Consider the following 15,747-nt stretch of genomic DNA (forward strand, 5'->3'; position numbering starts at 1 on the left):
TGCTGACACTCACCAGTCCCCGGCCCCCTTCCTTCCGCTTAGCGTATAGCCTCAGGGTGCTGGACTTGGGGTGAAACCCTCCATGCATGGTAAGGAGCTTTCTTGTCTTTATGTCAGTGGCTTCTATCTCCTCCTTTGGCCAGCCTATTACCCCAGCAGGGTACCTGATCACGGGCAGGGCGTACGTGTTGATGGCCCGGATCTTGTTCTTACCATTCAGCTGACTCCTCAGGACTTGCCTGACCCTCTGCAGGTACTTGGTGGTTGCAGCCTTTCTAGCGGCCTCTTCATGGTTCCCATTTGCCTGCGGGATCCCCAGGTACTTGTAACTGTCCTCTATGTCTGCAATGTTGCCTTCTGGTAGTTCAATCCCCTCAGTTCTGACTACCTTCCCTCTCTTTGATACCATCCGACTACACTTCTCCAGTCCGAACGACATTCCAATGTCATTGCTGTATAGCCTGGTAGTGTGGATCAGTGAATCGATGTCTCGTTCACTCTTGGCATACAGCTTGATGTCATCCATGTACAGGAGGTGGCTGACAACTGCTCCGTTCCGTAGTCGGTATCCGTAGCCAGTCTTGTTAATGATCTCACTGAGGGGGTTCAGGCCTATGCAGAACAGCAGTGGGGACAGAGCATCTCCTTGGTAGATCCCGCACTTGATGGTGACTTGTGCTATGGGCTTGGAGTTGGCCTCTAGTGTTGTACGCCACATCCCCATTGAGTTCCTGATGAAGGCTCTTAGGGTCCCATTGATCTTGTACAATTCTAGGCATTCCAGTATCCAGCTGTGGGGCATTGAGTCATAGGCCTTCTTGTAATCAATCCAGGCAGTGCACAGGTTGGTCAGTCTGGTCTTGCAGTCTCGGCTGACTGTTCTGTCTGCCAGTAGCTGGTGTTTTGCGCCTCTGGTATTCTTGCCAATTCCTTTCTGTGTCCCACTCATGTATTGACCCATGTGCCTGTTCATCTTAGCCGATATGATGCCTGACAGGAGCTTCCATGTAGTACTGAGGCAGGTTATTGGTCGGTAGTTGGAGGGGACCGGTCCCTTCTTGGGGTCCTTGGGGATCAGGACCGTCCGGCCTTCAGTTAGCCATTCCGGGTGTCTCTCGTTAACTAGCAGCTGGTTCATTTGTGCTGCCAGACGCTCGTGGAGTGCAGTCAGCTTCTTCAGCCAGTAGGCGTGAACCATGTCGGGCCCTGGTGCTGTCCAACTCTTCATACTGGAGACCCTTTCTTGGATATCTGCCACTGTGATGGTTACTGGACCCTGTTCAGGGAGGTCGCTGTGGTCCTACATATATATATATATATATATATATATATATATATATATATATATATATATATATATATATACATATATATATATATATATATATATATATACATATATATATATATATTAGGGGTGCAACGATACACAAAATTCACGGTTCGGTTCGATACTTTGGTGTCACGGTTCGATATTTTTTCGATACAAAAAAAAATGCTCATGCCTTTTTAATTTGTCATTTATTAAAATTATAAATATATATTTTAACACAAAAGTACAGTTTTAAATTTAACCCTAACCCTTGTGCGTGTTGTTTTTTAGCTCGTCATATTGCAGCCACAGAAATTCTTTTGTCCATGAAACCATAAAGCTGCACTTTCTTTTTGCCTTATAGTCTGATTTGTCATAACTTCTCCGTTTTGTGGTAAGCTTTTCTTTGGCTGTCACTTCTTCACCCTGACCTGTTTTATTTGGCTCAGCAGAACTAAAATATATATCTGTCTGTGAAGGTTCTCAATCATCCAGGTCATCGTAGTGAAATATATATCCTGCCGCACTCACATAAGCTCAGCGATTCTCTGCGCGATCAACCTCTCACATGTTTAAGCTGCGGGAGATTTCACTTGTCATGTTTGCATAGTAAGCTAACAATTAATAAGACGATGTCAGAGGAATTGGTGCACAAATTATCATCACTCACAGACAGAGATGGGCAGTAACGCGTTACTGTAATCTGATTACTTTTTTCAAGTAACGAGTAAAGTAAGGGATTACTATTGCAAAATCTGTAATTAGATTACCGTTACTTTCCCGTAGGAACGCTGCGTTACTGCGTTACTAAAACCGTGATTTTTTTTGCGAGAATGTCTCATGACAGTGATGTAAGCAAGTGCGACGTTGGTGACAGCAGCTGTGTGCAGATCAACAATGGATAATATATCGAGTGCGGGAGAGAGTATGAGCGTGCAGCGTTTAAAGTGTGGAAGTACTGACCTTACTTTGAGTTTGATTCCATAAAAAGTGACAAAAACATTAGCGTCCATCGTGCGTGGGAAGAAAACTTCTTTTTACAGCGAAAAAAACCCCTAAACTTCCGAGCAAGCACCGAGTAGCTACGACGTGATGGGAAACTCACAGAGTCACTCGCGCAGATTCTTCAACTGACCGCAGCACACCTGCACCAGGGTAACCCTCCGCCTACCCTGCTCCTGCTTTACAGGTGAAAATAGAGCAAAAGGACCGCTGAGTCTTTGACTTTATTTATTTTCTGCTGTGTTTTACTTGCATCTGTTTGAAAGAGTGAGTGAAAACACAAAAAATATTTTATTTTATGTGCTGGAATGTGTAGAAAATAGGTTTAAATGTTAAACTAATTTATTCAAGTCAGAGAATGTTGCATATAATTAAATGTTTTGCTTGATTCATAAAGTTAAAAGATTAAAACTGATAAAACAAGTTAAAAAAAAAGAGACTTTTCCATTTGATTACATTTTGTATGATGGATTATGTAGAAAAAGTAGAATTGGGCTGAAAGATCTATCACTTTATCACCTCTTCAGGTTGTAAATCGTGTTTTTAAAAAGTAACTAAGTAACTAAGTAACTAAGTAATTAATTACTTTTGAAAATAAGTAATCAGTAAAGTAACGGGATTACTTTTTTGGGGGAGTAATCAGTAATTAGTTACTGATTACTTTTTTCAAGTAACTTGACCAACACTGCTCACAGATCAGTGCTGTCGCTCTCTATACACAGTTCGCACGATTGCAAAGTGAAAGCAAAAAAACAAGCGCAAATTCAAACGCGACTTCAATATGTCACATATTGACAGTGGCTCACCGATGCCAATGACATAATTACCCAGCTACATTTCTGAAAGAATGCAAAAGCATTGACATATATTTTTCCTACAATAGCCCGACGGGCAGGGAAGAGATAGATTTTGGTAGCCCGACTGAAAAAATCGCTAGCTCCGGGACGTCGGGCTAGCGATATTGCAAGCCCTGCATCTGATTGAGGAATCACTCATCTTTGGAAAAGAGAGTTTATTACAGAGAAATGGCTCTTTCCAAAATAAAAGTTATACTATCCGCTTCTTCTGGGCTATATTCTCAGCAGCATAAGGAGAATCATGTGCTAACAGCTGTCTAAATGACTCGGCTAAAGTTAGTAGCATGCTTGCTTTTTTTTGTCTGCTTCCACTTGTCTTTGCACTAGGATGATGTCGGTGTAAATGTGCAGTCATATTCGTTGTGTTCCCACTAGTGCTTTCAGGTTAATCTCGTTGAAATGACCTTAACGCCACAACACGGCAAATCTCCGTTAACGAGCTACCGCCGATAGCTCCGTGCATGGGGCTAGACGGCCAACACGTTAACGAGCTAACTGCGCTAACACACTAGCTCCCACCCATGTAATTGAGCATTGCGTGGCACATCCAACATACTGTTTTACTTTAGTCCATGACTCGCTTACCTTCAGGGTCATACGTCACATGAAAACCAAAATAATTCCAAACGCCAGATCTGAATGAGGGTGGGGGAGGTGCCCTGCCCTCTTCCTTCTGACGATGCTGTCTGTGTTGAGCGCTCAGTGGATCTGCGCTGGACAGTGCAGCCTAGGCGGAGTAGTCGAACGCAGATTCACTGAGCGCTCAACACAGACAGCATCGTCAGAAGGAAAATTGATAAAATAAATTACAAATGTTGTATTGTTCGATACATATGCGTACCGAACCGAAAGCACTGTATCGAACGGTTCAATATCGATACGAATATCGTTGCACCCCTAATACATTATATACATTATATACATTATACATATATATATATATATATATATATATATATATATATATATATATATACATACACACATATATATATATATATATAACGAGACGGCCTACCTACCTATATATATATATGTATATATTACATATACATATATATATACACATATACATATATATATATACACACATATACATATATATATATATACACATATATATATATACATATATATATATATACACACATATATATATATATATATATATATATACATATATATATATATATATATATATATATATATATATATATATACACATATATATATATATACATATATACACATATATATATATATATATATATATATATATATACACATATATATATATATATACATATATACACATATATATATATATATATATATATATATATATATATATATATATATATATACACATATATATATATATATATATATATATATATATATATATATATAAAAAACACCCAGCGCGCCCCTGCGGGCGGTTTATCCTTCAAGCTCGGGTCCTCTACCAGAGGCCTGGGAGCTTGAGGGTCCTGCGCAGTATCTTAGCTGTTCCCAGGACTGCGCTCTTCTGGACAGAGATCTCCGATGTTATTCCCGGGATTTGCTGGAGCCACTCGCCTAGCTTGGGAGTCACCGCACCTAGTGCTCCGATTACCACGGGGACCACCGTTACCTTCACCCTCCACATCCTCTCGAGCTCTTCTCTGAGCCCTTGGTATTTCTCCAGCTTCTCGTGTTCCTTCTTCCTGATATTGCTGTCATTCGGAACCGCTACATCGATCACTACGGCCGTCTTCTTCTGTTTGTCTACCACCACTATGTCCGGTTGGTTAGCCACCACCATTTTGTCTGTCTGTATCTGGAAGTCCCACAGGATCTTAGCTCGGTCATTCTCCACCACCCTTGGGGGCATCTCCCATTTTGACCTCGGGACTTCTAGGTTATACTCGGCACAGATGTTCCTGTACACTATGCCGGCCACTTGGTTATGGCGTTCCATGTATGCCTTGCCTGCTAGCATCTTGCACCCTGCTGTTATGTGCTGGATTGTCTCTGGGGCATCTTTACACAGCCTGCACCTGGGGTCTTGCCTGGTGTGATAGACCCCAGCCTCTATGGATCTTGTACTCAGAGCTTGTTCTTGTGCTGCCATGATTAGTGCCTCTGTGCTGTCTTTCAGTCCAGCTTTGTCCAGCCACTGGTAGGATTTCTGGATATCAGCCACCTCCTCTATCTGCCGGTGGTACATACCGTGCAGGGGCCTGTCCTTCCATGATGGTTCCTCGTCTCCCTCCTCTTTCTTGGGTTTCTGCTGCCTGAGGTATTCACTGAGCACTCGGTCAGTTGGGGCCATCTTCCCAATGTATTCTTGGATGTTCCTTGTCTCATCCTGGACTGTGGTGCTGACACTCACCAGTCCCCGGCCCCCTTCCTTCCGCTTAGCGTACAGCCTCAGGGTGCTGGACTTGGGGTGAAACCCTCCATGCATGGTAAGGAGCTTTCTTGTCTTTATGTCAGTGGCTTCTATCTCCTCCTTTGGCCAGCCTATTACCCCAGCAGGGTACCTGATCACGGGCAGGGCGTACGTGTTGATGGCCCGGATCTTGTTCTTACCATTCAGCTGACTCCTCAGGACTTGCCTGACCCTCTGCAGGTACTTGGTGGTTGCAGCCTTTCTAGCGGCCTCTTCATGGTTCCCATTTGCCTGCGGGATCCCCAGGTACTTGTAACTGTCCTCTATGTCTGCAATGTTGCCTTCTGGTAGTTCAATCCCCTCAGTTCTGACTACCTTCCCTCTCTTTGTTACCATCCGACTACACTTCTCCAGTCCGAACGACATTCCAATGTCATTGCTGTATAGCCTGGTAGTGTGGATCAGTGAATCGATGTCTCGTTCACTCTTGGCATACAGCTTGATGTCATCCATGTACAGGAGGTGGCTGACAACTGCTCCGTTCCGTAGTCGGTATCCGTAGCCAGTCTTGTTAATGATCTCACTGAGGGGGTTCAGGCCTATGCAGAACAGCAGTGGGGACAGAGCATCTCCTTGGTAGATCCCGCACTTGATGGTGACTTGTGCTATGGGCTTGGAGTTGGCCTCTAGTGTTGTACGCCACATCCCCATTGAGTTCCTGATGAAGGCTCTTAGGGTCCCATTGATCTTGTACAATTCTAGGCATTCCAGTATCCAGCTGTGGGGCATTGAGTCATAGGCCTTCTTGTAATCAATCCAGGCAGTGCACAGGTTGGTCAGTCTGGTCTTGCAGTCTCGGCTGATTGTTCTGTCTACCAGTAGCTGGTGTTTTGCACCTCTGGTATTCTTGCCAATTCCTTTCTGTGTCCCGCTCATGTATTGACCCATGTGCCTGTTCATCTTAGCCGATATGATGCCTGACAGGAGCTTCCATGTAGTACTGAGGCAGGTTATTGGTCGGTAGTTGGAGGGGACCGGTCCCTTCTTGGGGTCCTTGGGGATCAGGACCGTCCGGCCTTCAGTTAGCCATTCCGGGTGTCTCTCGTTAACTAGCAGCTGGTTCATTTGTGCTGCCAGACGCTCGTGGAGTGCAGTCAGCTTCTTCAGCCAGTAGGCGTGAACCATGTCGGGCCCTGGTGCTGTCCAACTCTTCATACTGGAGACCCTTTCTTGGATATCTGCCACTGTGATGGTTACTGGACCCTGTTCAGGGAGGTCGCTGTGGTCTGCCCTCAGATCCACTAGCCACTGAGCATTGCCGTTATGGGTTGCATCCTTCTCCCATATGCTCTTCCAGTATTGCTCCGTCTCCAGCCTTGGTGGTGCTGTTCTCTTATTGTTCCCTTGCCACTGAGAGTACACCTTTGCTGGTTCTGTGGAGAACAGCTGGTTTATTCTCCTGCCTTCTATCTCTCTGGTGTACCTCCTCAAGCGGCTGGCCAAGGCTGTGAGTCTTTGCTTGGCAGTTTCCAAGGCCTCAGGTATGGACAGCTTGCTGTATTTCTTAGGCACCTTATTTGTCGCACCTTTCTGCAACTCCGTTAGTTGGCTAACCTCCCTCCGTGCTACTTTGATCTTGCCCTCTAGCCTCCTTCTCCATGGAGGGTACTGCCCCTTGTGGCTGTTCAACTTGTAGCCAAGCATCTCACTGATCACTGCTGCCGTATTGTAGATCAGCTTGTTAGTGTCGGTAATCGTGGTTGTAGGTATTGCCCGTAGTGCTGCATTAACATCATCTAGCAGCCCTTCTGAGGGTACTTCACGTAATCTTGGTAACCGGCTACGGGGGATCCAGGTTTCAAGCTTGGCCATGATCCTATTTTTCAGGTCAGCTCCTCTCGCACTCAACGATCCTTCTCCTATCGCACTTGGGGCTATGTACCCAATCTCCCCCCTGACCTGGCGTCCTGACTCCTCCTTGCCGTAGCATTTGTGTTGTACCTCGTCAATCTCTAGCTGTGAGAGCAGTCCCTTCTTTCGAATGTTGGAACACTGAGCTACTAGTTGTTTCGCCGTCATTGTGGATGTTGGGTATCGAAGAATCCATAGGTCCCTCATCCTATTCATGTAGCCCCTTCCGCCGGGGTTACTTGCGTAGTAGCATTCCAACAACGCCCTGTTTTCGTCTCTTGCCCACCGATGCCTTCTTGTTCCAGTAGCCCACTTTTCGTCAGGGTGCCCTGGTTCCTCAACACCTGACGCGGACCTTGTTGATCCGGGCGACGTCCGAGCCGGCATGCCTTCATATTTATCTGTCTCGCTCATGTCTGCGGTAGGCTTGCTTAGCATAGGGGGTCTAGCCTTAGGACCCTTACTGGATACAGACGCCCCAGGCAGGAATCGAACTTGCGATCCTCTGTTCCAAAGGCGTGTAGTTTAACCACTACGCTATCCAGCTGCTATATATATATATATATATATATATATATATATATATATATATATATATATATATATATATATATATATATATATATATATATATATATATATATATATATATATATATATATATATATATATATATATAACGAGACGGCCTACCTGAAGGAGATTAGGAATCTGGAGAACTGGTGCCAGAGGAACAACCTCCTTCTAAACGTCAGTAAGACAAAGGAGCTGATAGTGGACTTCAGCACTAAGCAGGAGAGGAACTACCAGACCCCCGTCATCAACGAGTGCCCAGTGGAGAGAGTGGACAGCTTCAAATACCTCGGAGTTCACATCACGCAGGACCTGTCATGGTCCTGTCACATCAACACCGTGGTGAAAAAGGCCCGACAGCGTCTCTACCACCTCAGACGCTTGAGAGACTTCTAACTGCCCTCCAAGGTGCTCAGGAACTTTTACTCGTGCACCATAGAGAGCATCCTGGCGGGAAACATCTTAACCTGGTTCGGGAACAGCACCATGCAGGACAGACGAGCTCTACAGAGGGTTGTGCGGTCAGCTGAGCGCACCATCCGCTCCGAGCTCCCTGACCTGCACTCAATCTACAGCAGGCGGTGCTGGACCAAGGCCAGGAAGATCGTGAAGGACCTCAGCCATCCCAACAACAGACTGTTCTCTCTGTTGAGGTCAGGAAAGCGATTCCGCTCCCTGAAGACCAACACAGAGAGACTGAGGAGGAGCTTCTTCCCGCAGGCGATACGGTCTCTCAATCACACCACCACACAGTACTGACCCACACATATGGTTCTTACACACACACTGGACTTTCTGGACATTGTTTTTGCACAACACTGGTCACTATATTCTTCATTTCCAGTTAATACTTGTACAGCTGCTGTTATTGTGTATATATTTATTTATATTTAGATTTCTTCATACATTCTTATATAGTTCTATATTGTGTATTGTGTATTTTGTTGTACAGTTATTTTATTTTCAACTTTAATTTATATATTTTATCTTATTCTTCCCAGTTAAATTTACCCTTCATTCTAATTTGTGTTGTACAGTTATTTCATTTTTAACCTTAATTTATATTTTATTCCTTCCTAGTTAAATTTACCCTTTTTAATTTTGCATATTTATTTCCTATCTTATTCATAGCCTTTCCTTTTTTTGTTTTCTTTAGGTCACGAGTAGTTGTCCAAGCATTTCACTACATATCGTACTGTGTATGACTGTGTACGTGACAAATAAAATTTGAATTTGAATTTGAATTTGAAAAATTTGAATTTGAATATAATGTTTTTCCTCTACACCCCCTCCCAATTTTTTTGCACATGTCGAGGAGTGTGTCAGGCTACATTTCACTGTGTTTTATACTTGTATAACTATGCATGTGACAAATAAAGAGTCTTGACCTTGACCTTGACCTGCGCTATATTAGGCTCCGGTTGGTTAAATTGGACTGTGACTTACCTGTCTGCCCATTAGGTGATTTGTTACGTATGAAATTCATAAAATGTTATAATTAGTTGTTATGGCACCAAGTAAAAGCAAGCAGAAATGAGTAAAGTAAATAAAATGTTTTTAACTCCAACTAATGTAAAGCAGGTGGTTTCAGCTTTGTGGCCCTTTCCTGCTTTCGATTTTGCCTCATTTTTTTTTAGTCACTACTGGCCTTTTTAACAACTTTTGTTAAATTGTAAGTCAGCAACCTTTCACTGAGCGGTCATTAAGGATTTTTCTATTTAAAAATGTGAATGAAGGGAAAGGGAAACCTCACACGCAGACTCATAGACAAGGTAAAGTACATTCAGCCTGTTCTTTGCCAGTGAAGGACAATTCTTCTTGATGTTTCTGCTTTCATGATAATTTCTTTGTACAGCAGTCTCTGTCCTCACACTCAGCCAACAGAAACATCTTTGTACCGTGACTCTCTTTTTCCAAATGGAAGCCATTTTGAAGACGCTGTGACATTAATGTGCAGGTCCTTGCAACATGTCCCAGCACTGTAACATTTATGGGACACATTGGTGAACTAGCCTCTGAAGTGCAGTGTGAAGAAGATGCCAATCTCTCTCTCCCCACCGCAGGGAAAAGGGTAACACCACCTGGGTCTGGGTGCAGTTCCCCCCTCCAGGGGCAAGGGTACCTAGACCCGGTTCGTAGAGTACGCTTGGGGAGTGTGATCGTGTGTACAGCGTCTCTTTATGTTTGTCTCCACGTTGGTTGAGTGTGGAGTAAGTGCATATGAGAGCATGAGGGTGGGGATGGATGTTTGTGTCTGTGTGTGCCTGTATTTCTGTGTCTATATGTCAGGTTGGGTGTCAGACGCCACCTCTCTGGGGACATCTCAGGCCCTCCAAGGTTTGGAGGCCTATCTCCCCCCACCACCACTTCCCCTGCCAGTGGCGGACTCCCTCAGATATCGGTGCGTTGGTGGTTCTTTGTGTCTGGGGATGGGCGTCCAGGTACACACCGGCTCACTCCTTGGCGGCCGCTTATCGGGGCCTGGAGCCTGGGGCTCGCTCGGGCCCCTTCGGAGGTGGGGTGCCCCCGGCCTCTCGGCCTGGGGCTCGGTCACTCAGGCACGGCTGGCTGCCGGCGGAGCTCACGGGCACGTCACTGCAACTCCCCCTGGCTTCTGCTCCGTGGCTGGTGAGTGAGCCCTCATCTGGGACTCTCCTCAGCTCTTTCTGGGACAGTGGCGCGGCTGCTCCTCTGTTAGTCTTCCTTGGTCTCTTGTGTTCTGGGGGCCTCTGGATGTCTGGAGTTTTGATCTCCTCCATACCTGCTTCATGCCCTGGAGGACGGGGCTATGGCCCCCCCACACCCTCTAGCAGATCATTACATGAAGGAACCTTTTAAAAAAAAACAAGCGCGTCCATGCTCACAGGTGTACACACGGGTGATCACACCCACAAACTACACCCTTTTTGGCTCCTACCTCAAAGCACACTGTGTTCTGTTGATCTTATGTGCTGCACAATAATGTTTAATATTTGGTATTTACTGTCATATTCCCATATATCATTGTGATGTTGTTTATTCTATTACTCTTGTTCTCTTCTGCTTGTTTTCTTTTTTCTTTCTCAGCAGGTGATCCAGGTGATCGATAGATGCATTTTTTTTCTGCTCATTCTGTTGGTTTTTGTTTTTTGCCCTTCTCCCCCGTCCCTCTTCTCAGCTGTTTCTCTTTCCCTCTTTCTTTCTCCCCTTCTTTCCCCCAGTCAAGTCTGTCCCGTATTCAGTAAGTGAAAATAAAATAAACAATAAAAGGTGAATCAAATGGACCATTACGGCAAGGCTGGGATGGTCAATTTGGTAAAGTAAATCCGTTGGGCATCTTTCTTTGCCTTTAGACAATAATTCTGATGGCAAAAGAGCCAAACGGGACAGGCAAAAAAAAAAAAAAAAAGATGCTAATCAATGAATAATGATCTAAGTTTAATGATTTAATAGTGACTACGCTTAAAGGACCCTCTAGTCATGTTTATGAAGTGTGATCAAAAAGCTGTGGAATTTGGCCCATGAAAAATTACATAATCTGTAAATGCAGTCCTGCTCATAGCCAGGCAACTTTATTTTTAAAGAAATGTGAAAAGAAATGGTATTAACTGGATAAATGGTATAAAGGTGTAAAAGCCAACAACTATAGAAACTATTTGTAGGCTTCTATACTTTTATTAAATAACAACCTTTTTCCATGTTCCACTGACCTGCTGTGAACTGAATAAAGGACCCTTTTTACTTAATTAGCACATGTTCCTTCAAAGTGTACCAATTACACGCTGTTGACCTTTATCCTCCAATTAATTAAGGATTATTTTCAGAGAACTCAATTGTTAATTTAAAGTTACATATCACTTCTTTTGCAAGACATTGTTAGAATATTAGAATTATAGTGTCAAAAAATAATACAGGCTGTTTTTATGGCCTCCAGCTATGTTTTATTGTGGCTCACTGACAAAGATAAGGATGTGGTGTGACACAGGAACATAAAGTCTGTACAGGGACTGCAGAAAAGTTTTAAGCTCTTTAATGAAAGGGATTTATAAGCACTGGACTAAGGAACAAATTAAAAGCGTGTCCCTGTTTGTATCCCTTATGCTGTCAATGAATGTACTCCATCATCCGAGAAGCCAAAGCTCTATTCCAGTCTTAAAAAACATTAAATCTTAAATACTGTTTGATGCTTTTGTTGGTTTTAAGCTCTAGTTTTTGTTACAGTGAGCTCCTCTTGTTTGCATTGAGCTGAAGAATTGTACCCTCGCAAGAGAAATGCATCAATTACCATGTTTGGTTCGATGCTCCAGTCCAGCAGATGCCACCAATGCGGCAGAATCATCAATTGTTAGATGGTTTGTAGGATCTTTATGCACTGCTACATATTTGCATAGCTGAAAAAATAAGACCGTAACAGAAGCAGTAGAAGCAAACCAGGAAAACAATTCCTCTTATTTGTAAATATTATGAATTCTTTCAAATTAATTGAGATGATTCTTCTATTTGGCAGAGAAAAAGTCTACTGGACAGAATTTGTGTAAGTAATCAAGTCCAGAGAATATTAGCTGAAGTATAGAAATGCCAGGAATTAGTTTACTGAGTAGTGACAAGCATATTTCTTCCACTAACACACAGTACATTTCAACTTATCCAGTTCTTCTTGTGTGTAAATAAAATGCAATTAGGATTTTCTTTTTCCGTATGGGTTGCAGGGGTCTAAGCCTTAGCCTTCAGTGCCTGGAGCTAAATGCTTTGTCACTGTGCAAGGAAATCCAAACCTGCTGCACAGAATGAGGCTTATTTTGACTTAACAAAGGCATGAATACCACAAACATGATCAACAGGTCCTTTTTAGTGCCTCCTGTTAGCTGAGGTGAAGCTTTGTAGCCCCCCCGTGCTCCAACATGCGTCAGTGGTGCTCCTATGCACAGCTTACAGACAGCTTTGCAGAACACCATCTACATGTTGTAGCTGTGTACCCTCACCATGGGGTCAGTGTCACAAGGAACCAGTCTATGGGCTACTCTCACTGTGCTGTTGATGGTCATTCATCCTGCCATGTTAAAGAAAGAAGATGTACAAACAAACAGCAGAAATGAAACCAAGTGTGAAACGTGTCTACTGCAGCCACCATCTGTGCTCCTGCTCTATTTTCTGATCTTTGATGTTTTTCCATGCTTCTTTCTCTTCTGGTAAATGCTGCTGTGATTTCCTCCCTTTTCTGGCTCACTTTTCAGCCAATCAGCATTTGGTCTACATATTTTCATGTATTTTTATTTTTATTGGAACTTAGATTTTTTTTCCAGTTTAAATAAAACTTTTTAGATCAAATATCTCTTTTACAAGAGTCTCCAGGTGAAGAAAGACTGTCTTGATCTGAGCGAGTGTCTGATGTGTGGTATGTTTTTCCACTTTCCATGGTGTTCAGGTTCTGCCAATGGGGGCGGAGTTTCATGTCTTACCCGGTACCTCCACCTGTGATTCATCACCTGTAATCAGCAGGCCGGCATTTAAGACCAGCTCAGCCTTCGGTTTATCGCCATTTTGTCTGCTATCTCCGTGGAGGTAAACTCAGTTGTCATGTTTCTTGGGTATCATTTGCCTTCGTCGCTTGTTTCGCTGTGCGACCAGTTTTCTTCTTTGGTTTTGGATCAGTATTCAACTCACCTGCATTAAAGAGACTCACCTCGTCTCGTCAATGCTAGTCAACTGCCACCACGCTACTGCTCCTTCACCTGCCTGCCCTCTTGCTCGGTGCTCAGCTTAGATCTCTGGAACAGAAGGTTGGACTCCCAAACTCACTTGCCTCGTGGTTCAGTTGGATTCACGCTCAGTCCCCCTCCCTGATGTCAACTTACACTCTGACCTGCAAGTAAACTTCCTCCACAATCACAAATTACCTTTGGAAGCCATTTTCCATCCAGCACTAACCTCCCTCTCTCTCTCTGTTTCAGTTATTCATGCCCTGAGTCTCCTGCTTCAGTTCTTCATGTCCTTACACATTCCTGAATTAAATAAAGTTGCATTTTGTTACTAATCCAATCAGTCCCTTGAGTCTGCTTCTGGGTCCACCACACATACCGGCCTCTCAGCCTCTGACAAGACAGCAGGATGAGCAATAGATAGTTTGGTCCCGCCTTCACTGTTGTGATTGGTGTGGGGGTAGGATGAGCAATAGATTTACATTAATAGCATATCACATAAGTCTGGTCAAGTCAGGTGGTGAAAAATTCTTACATTCGGTTTTTATTTGCATTTTTTCCAGTGTCACAATGTTTGTGGGATTGGGTTTGTAGATAGAGTTTAGACTAAAAGCTACATTCACACTACTTTACGGTTTGCATAAAAAGTGTTTTGAGTGGTATGTACTACTATATATATGCCAGATAAGGTCCTGCCCTCTATTTACCTTCTGCCCAGTGAACTGTAATATTGGAGCTTCAATTTGCCTAATTCAGAAAAACAGCTGTTTTCACCCTTTACAGTGAAGGTTAGTCGGCTCACGGTCTACGGTCAGAGAATGTCAAACTGTAACAGGCCCCGAGTCTCACCACCACTGGGACAAAAGCATCATCACCACTGTCATCATCATTATTTCTAATCGCAGAATATTTGTGTTTCCACTCTCTCTGGGTTTCTATCAGCAGCAGCAGCAGCAGCAGCAGCAGCAATGACTCAGGTTTTTGTCTTTGTCAGCAGCAAGGTTATTCTTTAAATTTAGCAGGTCACGTCCAGTCTCATCTATTCACAAAGTTTTTCAGAACCCGCAGGTCACCCAGCGTGCACATCATCATTTCCTGTCAGTGACACCACACTCGTGTCACGGACACATCAGAGGCCAAGGATTCAACAGGTTTGTGCAAAATCAGATACCCTATGTTAGGGCTGCAGGATTTTGCATAAATTGAGAATCACGATTCTCTCACGATTTTCTTTTCCAGTATAAATATTTATTGCACTTATTAGCTGCACATCAACTTCGTAACAGTTGAGACTGAACATAAAAACAATAAATAAACATAAAAACAACAAATGTCTCAGGTTTTGTTGTTGCCGCAAAATGTTGTACTGCTTGAAATTCCGTCTCCACCGTTGCTCGACACTGCGTGTATAGAGCAGGTAGTGCAACAATAGAAAAATAGTTGCGGGACGGCACTGTGTAGCGTTTGTCTAGGGTGTTGATCATTTTCCTAAATCCCTCGTTTTGCACAGTGTTGATGGGAGCCATACCTTTGGTCAGGTGATAAGTGATAGCCTCCGTAATTTCTTTGTGCCTGCGGGAGTTCGACGTGTATAGGGAAGCGCTGTATAAGGTTCCCGTTATTGATGTTTGGGTGGTTGACCGGGACGGATTTTCTCCTGTCACTTTCTCGTCATCCCTGACTTGCTCTCCGTTGTTTTTTCCCTGCTAATTTTAGCATCACACGGCACAGCTTCTGTATCACGTGGTATAAGGCTCCGCCCTTGTCATTTGTTGAGCAGGAAGAGTGAGCGCTTGTTTTCATGCAGATTACGTCCCGGATCAAAATGCGGTACAATCGTCGCCGTCTTTTTTTTTTTTTTTTTTTTTTAAATCGTTGTCATTTGGAAATGAGATCACACATAAGTATGAATCGAGATCGCGATTTTCTAACGATTAATCGTGCAGCCCTACCCTATGTTGTCCCAGAAGTTTCCTATCATGTCCAAAATGTTTGTTTTTCTCAATTTCCAAATTCCCTCATGTGTGGAGTTGATTTTAG

General features: G+C 43.6%; 1 long non-coding RNA gene across 2 annotated transcripts; it reads left to right on the forward strand.

The window, feature by feature from the left end:
- The first annotated feature begins 13,522 nt into the window (after positions 1-13,522).
- On the forward strand, positions 13,523-14,047 carry LOC101468324 (uncharacterized). Of its 2 annotated transcripts, none has more exons than XR_013099688.1 (2): positions 13,523-13,877; positions 13,960-14,047. It is a non-coding gene; the product is annotated as an uncharacterized LOC101468324 (long non-coding RNA). The 2 variants fall into 2 exon arrangements; XR_013099689.1 differs by having other exon boundaries at positions 13,523-13,873.
- Positions 14,048-15,747: the final 1,700 nt, after the last annotated feature.

Source organism: Maylandia zebra, linkage group LG7 (assembly GCF_041146795.1).
Source record: "Maylandia zebra isolate NMK-2024a linkage group LG7, Mzebra_GT3a, whole genome shotgun sequence".
Classification (NCBI taxonomy): Eukaryota; Metazoa; Chordata; class Actinopteri; order Cichliformes; family Cichlidae; genus Maylandia; species Maylandia zebra.